A 12,509-nucleotide genomic window follows, 5' to 3' on the forward strand; every position below is an offset into this window, starting at 1 on the left:
CATGCCAAGTTGAATGAAAGAAGAAGAAGGTTAACGCCCAACTGCTGGAAGTTATACCATTACTATACCCTTCCCATGTAAATTAATTGATATTAATATTGTATGCCAAGTTCTGTATGAAGCTCTTTACATTAATTTATATCTATATTCCTACTAGAACCAGCAAAGCAGATGATGGGCCTGCCAATATCACACCAAGGACAAAAATCATGAGTTACATCGCCCAATTCTGCTGGTAAGTTATACTATTATTATACGCTTCCATTAACATAATTTATATTCATATATGCCAAGTTAAACAACGCTTAAATAATATATCTATTTTCATACTAGATACCAGCAAAGCAGATATGGCTGCCAGTCACACCAAGTCGAAAAAATATGAGTTACATCGCCCAACGCCTAGTAGTTATAGCATATTATACCCTTCCATGACATAATTATATTTATTATGTATGCCAAGTTACTAAGCTCTTTAAATTAATTATATCTATTTTTCCTACTAGAGACCACAAGCAGACAAGGGCTGTCACATATCACCCCAAGGTGGAAAAAAGATCAGCTGAAAAACGCCCCACTGCAGTAATTATACTATTATATACCCCTTCCATGTACATAATATTAATTTATATTATATCCTAAGTGTACTGAGCTCTTAAATTAATTCTATCTATTTGTCCTACTAGATACCCACCAAAGCAGACTTATGGGCCTGTGAAACAGAAAAAGAAACATGCGTAAGTTTTTAGTTAGTCTTCTAGATTTTTTTTACATATTACAATTGTGTTTAAGCCTGACTGATAAGATATAGAATTTATACAAGTCATTCTTAGTTACAAGTATTATCCAGTCCTGCAAAAAAGTGCCCCTCCCCCAATTACCAGGACACTGGTGTTGAGCCTGTCCATTCCTTTGAAAGGCAGACATATGTGCCAAAGTGCAAAAAATTGTCGCAGATTGTCGTATTTTGTTGCACACTGGCGTCTGTATATAAGACCCCATAGTAGAAAATACATCATGTTATAGAAATAGAAGATTCTTCGTTAACAATGACACTGACTACTACAGAGCACCAACATGCTGCCTATTACTAGATTGAGTGTTCTGGTTTAATCCCAAAAACCTCTACAGGCTAGTCTGTAATGTAATCATTTGGTTTGGGTTTGATCCCAGCATGATTACACCTCAATTTTAATTACTTTTTATCATAGTGACCCTAGAGTGTTGATAGGTCATTGTAATTCTCTAAATAAACATAATATATTTATCTGTCTTCTAGACAACATCAATATAGAGAAAGAAGTTACCCTGCCTAAAAGAGAAGAGAGGGAAGCTCTTGATTTAAATCACAGTTCACATTCTTCGGAAATTTAAATACATTGGACGCTTGACATTTGAATATATTCAATATGTATGTTTAATAAAATATAATCTTTATTTATCTTTTAGGCCACAATTTAATATGGATGAAAGATGCGCATCCTAAAACAACAGGACAAAAGAAGGGTATGCCTAAGATTATGGATTTGAAAGATGCGACTGCCTAAAAAGAAGAAAAATAAGTAAGTTGTTGACTGTTAATAATTCATAGTTCACTTTCTTTCAAGAATCTAAAAACATTTGAAGCTGAGGTTTAAAATTATGACGTTAATTTGCTCTATGACCCCTCCTATACACAAACCTATGAACTGCGTTATTGGGATTGGACTTGTTGACTTGCAGACTATAATCCTTGGTTTGACTCGACTATTAAACTATCTGACTTACTACTCTCTGTACAGGATTATTATGCTGTCCTCTGCATGAGGTTCAAGCATAAAAACCAAATAAAAAAAAATAATAACTAAGGGGTGAAGATTAACATAAAGCCTAAGAGCATTATATCTGCAGGTAAATGGACCACATGCTTATATAACAATATATCCGGAAAACCCCAGGTCCCAAAAGCAATCTGATTACAAGTCCCAGCCTTTACCAGTTGATGCTATAATGTTCTTGACACAACTTAAAACAAGCTAATGCAGAAATAACATTTATCACCACTGCCATTACACTTGTGATTTTAGCCTTTGAAGATTCCCCCCAAAATGAAGAGAGAAGAGAAGCAACCAATGTACCAGGTGCAGATATTTTAAGTTTTTCGTAATGTAAGCAGAGAAGTATTAACAATGGAATTTCATATATGAGGTCTGCGAAACTTAAATTAGTAAAAAATGAGAACCCCTGATATCTTAATTTTATACGTAGCATAGCAAATTTAGGGCATATCATGTTAAGGATTGCACTACTTACACATACCAAATTACATCCAACACAGTTTAGGGCAATACCCTTGTTTAGATCAATTGAAATGGTATAAACTTTATTCCTATTTTGATCATTATTTAGTATTTTACTGAACTATAATTTCTTGCTTTTTTCAGCCTTCGAAATCACACTGGCATGTGGAGAAGAAACAATGCCTAAATAATGGTACAATGTTTTTGTCTATATCTTTTTATAGGAATAGAAACTTCAAATGACTATTAATATACTCAATATTTTTTTATATACAGATATGATCCTTTATCTAAAATCTGTTATCCAAAACTCCAAAATTACTGGGAAAGCCACTCCCATAACTCCTTTTATAACAAAAATTATTTAAAATGATTTCTTTTCTATTAATAATAAAAATAAAAACTTGCTATTTGATCCATCTAAGAGTATATTTAATCATTATGGAGCAAAACCAGCCTATTGGTTAACTCAATGTTTTACATGATTTTATAGTACACTTAAGGTATGAAACTAAATTATAGAAAATCCATTATTCCGGAAACACCCCATTCCCAAGTTTCCTGATAATAAGTCTCATCACCTATGACACAAATTTTAATAATCACCTGACACAAATTTATCACAAGCGCTATTATAGCTGAAATATAACTCTGTCACACTGGTGTTTGAGATATATTACATATTCATGCCTCTTCTAATTTTTATGAAAAATAAATCTCTAAACAGACTAGTTATAGAATTGTGTATTATACCCTAACTGTTGTTTTTCATTTAGGATTCTTACGAATGACCAACTATTCAATCAGAATAAAATGCAGTAATGTCCTCTATGATATTCAAAGGCACCAAGGGTTCTTAATAATAATTAGTATATATATATATACAGAGGCGGCCAGCTGGCTGGTTCGCAATGCGTGGTGACGCTAGCGCAACACAACATGAGCTGACGCTGGCGAACGCACGCTTGTGTGAGTGTGTTGTGTCATATATTATATTACCATATTATATCAGATTTTTTGGTAAGAGGAACATTATTCCTTAATAATACATATGGGTTTTTGATCTGTTATGCGGAGATATAAAGGGAGGGTAAAAGAAGACAAGAAGTATGGGGAGAATGGAAGCAACCATGTAGTAATAAATATTAATGCCTGAAGTTGTCTGTTTTATACTATAAGCAATGTACTTTATGTTGCAGGCCTGAAAGCTCTTACCAGCGAAAAGGAGCCAGCCTAAGGCAGAACACGATTTCGTCCATATTAAGAACTCATTGATATAAAGTTGCAGCCCCTGATAGATCTCTACCTGCAAAAATGGAGCCGGCAAAGAGCAGAAAGAAGTTTTCATCCATATTAAAAAACATTAAAAAACGTTGCAGGGCCTGAAAGATCTTACCAGCAAAAATGTTGCCGGCCTAAGAGAAAAAGTCGATTTCATCCATATAAGAACGCATTAATAAAATGTTGCAGGGCCTGAAAGATCTTATCAGCAAAAATTGGAGCCGGCCTAAGAACAGAAGACAATGTCATCCATTATTAAGAACTCATTGATAAAATGTTGCAGGCCTGAAAGATCTTACAAGCAAAAAAATGGAGCCGCCTAAGAGCAAAATATTTCGTCCATATTAAGAACGCATTAAAATGTTGCAGGGGCCTGAAAGATCTTAACAGCAAAAATGGTTGCCGGCCTAGAGCAGAAGACGATTTCATCCACTTAAAAACGCATTAATAAAATGTTGCAGGGCCTGAAAAATCTTATCATCAAAAATGGAGCCGCCTAAGAGAGCAAGACGATTTTTCCATTTTAAGAATGCATAATAAAATGTTTTTCAGTTTATTGAAACTGTTCTTTTTAGTTGAGTAGTGGCTGTAGGTGTAAGAGACGGGAGTGTGACTGCAGAGGTAGTGGGAACTTTAGTGTGAATGTCAGTAGATCGTTATTCATTGATATAGAAATATAAACATCTTAGGGTACGGGAAGAAAATTCCTCCTAAATATATGAACAATCATATGAAGGACAATAGGTTTGAAGTGACAGACAATGTTCAATAGGGCTCACTGACCATAGAGAAGAAGCTGACTATAAGTTATATATATGCTCCAACCTGCTAGACAAAGATAAAGGGAGGATATTTCATCAGAGTGCATATGTTTATTCCCTTCCACCTTCTTATTAACCCACCCATTCCCTCTCAGTACAAGCCATGCACAGGCATGTGGTGGGAAATTGAGTGAAATGCAAGATCCACTATTATACAGTTATAGGACCTGTTACCCAGAGACCAATAATCCAGAAACTCCACATTGTCATATGTGTACAAGTGCTCGTTCATTGCACACATTGCACACCTCCAGCTGTCTGGTTTCTGCGTGACAGTCCTGATCCTGATTTTGACACCTCAGCCCACAGTCCGGTTTCATACTGAAGTGTCCCGCATTTCTCTTTGATCTCCTGCCAATGACGACAGAAAAAGATACAATGTTCTGAAATTTAATTGAAGAAGAGGCTTTTGGCAGAGGAGTGCCAGAATACTCAGCACCTGCATTGTGATATAATTGTAACTAATATAAGATAACCTGCTTAAAGGGCAATTTCATCTTTATTAGCAAAATTCTAATAACGAATAAACCTGATCCTAAAACCATCAGAAATGTGTTCAAACTTTTCTTAACCTGCCAAATTTTGCAATTGGAAAAGTATTTAGGGTAGGCCATACGATGGTCGTGTCCATATAATTCTCTGTGCTGAGCGAGACTTAACTTTCTGTCCCTCACTCCATCTTTCAAATGTTGAGAGATGCATGTCAGGGTGTGGGTTGGATAGTGAGGTGACTAGCCAGGTGCCTACCGTGCAGGTGTGGGTGTAAGTAGGTTTATCTGTGGGTCTCATGGTGGGGTTTGAGGGTCTCAATTATGAGCACCTTTTACACCTTAAAATTCCTTTTTACCCCCCCTTTTTTTTTAATTCCTTCCCACTTCAGATGGTGTCACTTCTGGTTTTCAGCAGCAACACTTCTGGTTGTGGTGGTCAGTGGGTTGGTCTCATCTGGGTAAAAATGCAGGTTTGGGTCAGGTCCCAGTTTCAAAATCTGGACTCTACTTTGTGTATCCCAGCCACAATACTACAGGTATGGGATCTGTTATCCCGGAACTCGTTATATAGAAATCAATGAATTATGCAAAGGCCATATCCCATAGACTCCATTTTAATCAAATAATTTTTTTTTAAAAAGATTTCCATTTTCTCTGTAATAATAAAAACAGTGCCTTGTACTTATCCAAACTAAGATACAATTAATCCTTACTGGAAGCAAAACCAGCCTATTTTAATTATTTAAGTGACTTAAGGGATGGAGATCCAAATGACAGAAAGATCCCTTATCCGGAAAACTCCAGGTCCCAAGCATTCTGGATAACAGGCGGGTAACATATACATAAGTACATATATGGGCATTGGAAATATCACAGTAGAATTCCCGATATAGTGCATTAAACCACATGCATTAAATGTACATGTATCAAATTTCACTCTTTGGACTTCATTATACAGTTGTGCTGAGCAGCTCTCAGTCCTTGCTGCATCTAGGGTTGCCACCTTTTAAAAAAAACCGGCAAGTGAGGTTAAAAGGGCGGGTTGTGACGCTAAAGGGACGGGTTGTGGCTAAAGTATGGATGCTAGTCCGGGCAAACGCTTGTGCACGCAAGTGGAGGGCGGGTTAAAAGGGCGGGTTGTGACGCTAAAGGGTACCGGCCAAAGGGGCGGGCAATGCTGGCTGGGGTGTGACATCAAAAGGGCGGAGCCAATCGCGTATTTGGCAAGAAGCCCAGGAAAAATGGTTAGTTTTGAGCAGGCTGGGGCAGCCACGACTTTTTTTAGGTGTATTACAAATTTACCGGCAGCTACCAGCCTTAGCTGGTGTTTTACCGCCTAGACTGCATCCCATTCAGAATTGAGCAAAGTTGCACTTACCGACACAGAGGAACCATGAACCACCGCTAACCGATACTACCATATTAAAAGTTAACTCAAAGGTGAACAACCCCTTTAAACCAATGATAAAGTGTATGCTGTGAATTGTAGTCCAACACAATCAGTGCAGTTGCTCAAAGAGTGTTGATGTCCCCTTTAAGTTGGCATTTCAGCCAGAGCAATTCTGTGCCAATTTTTAAACCTAGGTGCCATGTTTTCCCATGACAGTATCCTTTAAATATCCGTTTCAATTTAAAGGGTAACTGTTAGTTTATTGGTTTTATGGCATTATTATTAAAATTGCATCGCCCTGTGAATTCTTCACCATGTTTTCTTTTATGCTCTGGACAAAACACATAGTCCTACTACCCATGTAAAATTGTGTGGTGAAGCCAGGAGAAGATAGTAGGAGCTGCAAATTTAAACATTGTGTTGCTGCTGTGTGCTGGAAAGTAAATGACAATGCAAATAAAACTCTCAAATACAGTTATGGGACCTGTTATCCAAAATGTCGTGACTTCTGGGTTTCCAGATAACTAAAATTTCTGTAATTTGGATCTTCATAACTTAAGTCTACTAGAAAATCAAGTAAACATTAGTTGGGATCAAGTACAAGCTACTGTTTATTATTACAGAGACAAAGGAAATCATCATATTTGGATAAAATGGAGTCTATGGGAGACTGGAGCTTTTTGGGCAAAGGACCATACCTGTACAACTCATATTGGCTGGTTTTTAAACATGTTTACACATCCCTTTTCACAGCACATTGACACAGTCATGCAAGTTCTGTAACTAGAGAAGGCAAGACTCTTGTATAACAACTGCAACGTGTTTGGAATCTGAACGTTTGTTTTCCCAAGTTTCTGGATTCGGCAAATAAAACATGAGTTGAGTCCATGGTGGGGAAATCGTCATCTGAATCACCATGCGTGGGCGTCCAAGATAAAAATAACATTAAATAAAGAGGGGAAAAGGAAGAACTGAGCAAACGTCTGGAGAAAGCAATGAGATTAAATTGGTCTCTGAACTGCCTGTTTAGTAGGTCTCTGCGGCATATGATAAAGCCCAGGTACGACGCCATCACGTTAATGGATCAGCGGAACAGTCACATATTGTATCGATGAGCTTCTGGGGAGTTGCCTGTGAGCTTTATATAGAATTCTACTTATGTCTCACTTTGCACTGATAATAGAAATATTGAGTCGCTCCCTGCAATGCTGCAGTTGAACTAATGGTTGAGATGTGAGGGCTCCTTTATTAATGCCAGACGTAAGGGATATTACTCATTATGCAAAAACTGTGCCATTAGCATTCACGTTGCCTATGGAACCTTTTTAAAGATGAGCCTTAAGATATTCTGAGCTCTCATCTCTGATCATCTTTCTTGTGAGATTACTTCACGTCACATTCATGATCAATTACATGTAGATACTGTATAGTTTCACTGGTATTGTTACACTTCACATATTTGTGACAAATGAGGAAAGAGAAAATATTGCAGCCTACTGAAATGAAAGAGACAACTTACTGGAAATCCTAAAAAAAATAATAACATAGTATGGATATTTATATAAATATAATTTGTATATAGGCATGGTCAGCTCACCTGGAATTTTCACCCAGATTTAAACCTTTCTTCCCCACAGTAAAAAACCCAGTCACCTGATGTCTGTAATTTGCACCTGAACCCTTTGCTTACCCTGCTTTGAAATGCATAGAAGTTGCACCCACAGTCGAGCATTAAAGAGACCCATCACCTTAAGTAATAATTACAAATTCATTCTGTTGTGTTAGACAAGCAAAATAAACTATAGAGTCCAAAGAGGTGCACACCTTCCCTGAACGTAACTGCCTAGGTGCTGGTAAACAGATAGTATTATATTGTAACAAAAAAACACACTCACAGGTCTTCAAAAGAAAACCGCAAAAGGCTGTGATTTATTTCTCCGACGTTTCAGCTACAACTTTAGCCGTCCTTGCTTTTCAAGACAGTGAGTGCGGTTTTTGTTACAATAATAATATATATATATACTACAATATATATTATATATATATCAAAGCTGGGAAATAGAGATCGCACTCACAGGTCTTAGAAGAGTCTTAAATGTCTTTATTCAGTGGACGATCGCTGACGTTCGGGTGACACACAGACGAAACGTGTCAGCCGAAAATCCGCAGCGATCGTCCACTGAATAAAGACATTTAACTCTTCTAAACCTGTGAGTGCGATATCTATTTCCCAGCTTTACATTCAACCTTCAACCAGGACTGCACCCAGGCATAATTGACGACCATTTTCGGTGAGTGCCGGTTTTTCCCTTCACTATATACTATATATATATATATATATATATATATACTATATATACACACACACACACACACACAGTTATAAGACAAGCTTTGCATCATTCCAGAATTTTACATATGCACCAGATTGGGAGACCTGATGCCATGTCCATCCACTGGCTCACAGGAGGTGAGGAGGTGCCCGAGGCAGAGAGGCAGAGCAGGTGTAATATATGATTGACAGCTGAAGATACTTAAATACCTTTACAACAGGTACAGATGTTTTTTTTAATTGGGATTTTGTGTTTTATTTGCAAAGGAGTTTTATAATATATTTTTATGTTGAGTGACAGGTTCCCTTTAAGACAGTCGAGGGGTGTGTCCTGGTAGATTGGAGGTGGTGGGTAGATTGGATCAGGAGTGAGCTTGGCATGGGGCATGCAGGACGAGACACACAACTAGATCTGAATTGATTTGGTTGCATCTCTGTGTATTGTCTACCTAAGACCTCATGACAAACGTATAAGTACTCTGTAACACACAGGATTATTTGCTTGGCACCAATCAATCAAGCCCAATGCATTAATACCCTGGACAGCGATTGGGCATATTGAAAGGGCTATACTGTATGGCTCTACAGGATGGAACTGATTCTTGTAGGATTTGGTTATTTTAAAACACTGTAAAAACAAATTAAAGGGCAATGGAAACCAGGCCACTCAAAACTGGAAAGGCTTTTACATTTTAATCTGTATTGTTGGCTGACTGGTGGCTGATCCCTAAACTAATCCAGCTGTGGTTCTAGAATGCTGCTGTTGTGGGCTCTCTTAGAAGCCCCATATAGGCTTCCCTATCAATGAACCTCCACCTATTATGTATCTACATCTTCGATGGCTACTGCCTATACAGGCCTTTTAAAAATGTCAAGAAACTGGCCGCCAAGAGAGAGAACTATGTTGTTTAGGTACCTCTACAGATTCACTGTGCCTTTTGTGTACAATTCCCATCAAGGCCTAGTTGAAAACAAGCATGGAACTCAACACAGGAACCTGCCACAATCCCTGTCTTGGTTCGTGACTAATACATATCTATAACTGGGCCCTGTCCCCTAGAGAAAACCCAGGATTACATGGCAGAGACAGACGGAGCAGTGAAGGTCTGTTTCTATGATCTTCAGTAAATGATTCCCTCCTACTTCATAAACTGACCTATTTAGCGAGAGGCTGGCCCCAGAGAAATATGACGCCATGTCTTATTGTAATCTGCCCTTCCTATTGTGAAATACGAAGATGTGAACCTCTAACTGAACTCCTTTTTCTTCATTTTTTCTCTCTTATGTTACTCTGCTTTGCTTAATATGAAAATTTTAAAAAAAAAAGAACAAGGAAAGTGTAAAGTACCAAGAAAAATATAAGAAACACTGATACTATGGCCACTTCAGTAGGTTGTCTGGACAGGCTATTCTGTGATCCCTAAAGGGCAATAATCACTATGGACTCAATGGTTCTTAGTGTGTACGAGTTAGAGGGGCCACAGGCCTTTCCCACTAGCAGAACTAGAACTGCTGTATGTCTATGCCTGCTATTGCCTGTTCAGTTGGGCTGTCAATGAAGCATTTGTGGGATTAAAACAGTTCTGCAGCTTTGTGCTCTTAGCTGGTGATGTGAGCAGAGAAGAGTCATGGGGACACGGGTCACTGCAATGGCCTGATAAAATTAAGGACTGAATAGCGGAGCCATTGTACTGTTCTGGTTGTGTTAAAACTTGGTATTTCACACTAGCTTTTCTAGACATTTGTCCTAATTCCAATGACAGATGGGGAAGAAAAAGGAGATTAATATGAAAGATGAGAAGAAGTCTGGATCCAAACTGAACCTTCTGTAATAAAAAGTGTGTGTCCTCTTAAAAAGAAAATGACCCAGGCAAGCATAGTTCCATAGGGGCAGAGGCCTGGGGACAACTATTGCAGATTTCTCAATCACTGTGCCAAGTTCCATGCCGATATTATTTATAAGAGCTCTACAGTCAATGTTCAGCCAAGAATGAGATAAACATCAAAGGGAGCAAAGCAGTACATTTCCAGATCTTTATGCGATTTGTCCATTATGGGTTTTGTAAAAGTACTACCAGGCTATGGACCATGCACACCACCAGATATACATGAAGATGCTTCTTGCTCCACAACCTCAAAAATGTAGATGGCGGGAAATTTAAATCTAATTAAAGGGAATTATTCCTACAGTTCACTCCATAGGCACATCATTGACCTGCAGCTCAGATCTCCCATATGTACCCTACAGAAGATCATTTGGGTTGTGAAAAGGGTTACAGCACTTCAGAGGCAGCAGTAATTGGAAAAATGTAGCCAAGTCAGTGCTATATATAGGGACAGCTGCTCACTAATTCCACAGATGGACAGGCCAGAACTTCAATTAATAAACGGTCAGATTTCCGGTGCATCTCAGTAACGCAGCGTTGCATAGAAAAGTCCCAAAGGGACAGATCTACTAATGATCATTGGCGGCTTTTAAGTTTGGGGAGGGTAATAACAGGGCAGCCTTTTTTTTCAGCCCAAGTTGCGCCATGTTCCCGAGTACCATATAGCAACTATGCTGCTAGCACCCCTATGTGTAAGTGAACTTTAATCTATATTGTGGCAGGGGTAAAGAAGTTCAATGCTTGTTTCCTAACACAGCGTGTCTGGAACCATACTGGCAGATGGAGCACAGAAGCTGCTCTCTAGCCCCCTCTACTGAAGAAAAGTTGAATGTGAAGCAGCTGATTTCAATTCTTCACACCTGTTTCTAAAGCCCCCTAACTTTGTATCTGTTTGCTCTGCTTACAAATGGGAATTTGGTAATCAGAGAAAAGTCTTTATCATCTGTTATAAATGTAAAAATGATATATAGAATGCTTAGGGCTCTGAGCAATTTCAAGTTACTTGTTTGAAGGGTTCACATGGCCTTTTAATGTTCAGTCTGGTACTATTATTTAGCTAAATCCAAAAAGGACAGGTTCCATAGCTTTTGTACGTGCCTGAAAGGGGCAATGCTTTTGTGTGCCTGATATAAAATGACTGGATGCTGCCAACTGCTATTTACAGTACAGATGTGATATCTGTGCCAGACTGTTTGTTTTAGGGATGCACTGAGTCCACTTTTTTGGGGTTCAGCTGAATCCTTCGTGAAAAGTTAAACTGAATACAGAACGGAACCCTTATTTGCATATGCAAATTAGGCCAGGGAAAGGTGGAAGAACCGTGTGCTGCAGGAGTGGCTAGAATTTTTTTTAGCTCCATGGTTGTGTGGCGTAATGTCACGTGATTACAAGGATTGTTTGGCCAGGCACTTTTATTAAGCCAAATCCTAATCCTGCTAAAAAAAGGCAGAATTCTGGATTTGGTGCATCCCTAGTTTGTTTTCCCCATCAAATCTCGTAATGTTATCAGATCAGTTTTCCGTGGAATACACGTAAAGCAGATGGGTTTCGGGCAGAAAATACCCTATTCCCTGACAGTGTGGGCAGTCCACAGTTATCCTGCAAGGGTACTTGGGTAAGATGCAAGGTCTAATCTGGATCTACCCCCTTACACATCCCCCCATCACACATTCTCTAGAGGAATTAAAAAAATGTTTATCCACAGAAACATTACTCCCGACCGGGAGTTTCTGTGGTTCCCCAGTTGGAGTAATTTTACAGCAGGGTCGGGTAGCAGGTCGCCGGGTTTAAGTCATATGGTCTGGCTGGGGCAGGGGTTTGCCTAACTAGACCAGTGCCTGTAGAAGCTACCTCTATTCAACATTTGGTCACAATTTAACATGTAAACATCAACCAAGCAGGGGCTATACTGTACATATTGGTATGTGTATGGCCAGCTTATGATTTGTGGCTCTTCAGGAAACAAATCATATACAGCAGCAGGTAGGTTGGTGTGCCACTGGCTTAATATCACACAGCAAGGGATAAT

The sequence above is a fragment of the Xenopus laevis genome, chromosome 7L, assembly GCF_017654675.1.
Source record: "Xenopus laevis strain J_2021 chromosome 7L, Xenopus_laevis_v10.1, whole genome shotgun sequence".
Lineage (NCBI taxonomy): Eukaryota > Metazoa > Chordata > Amphibia > Anura > Pipidae > Xenopus > Xenopus laevis.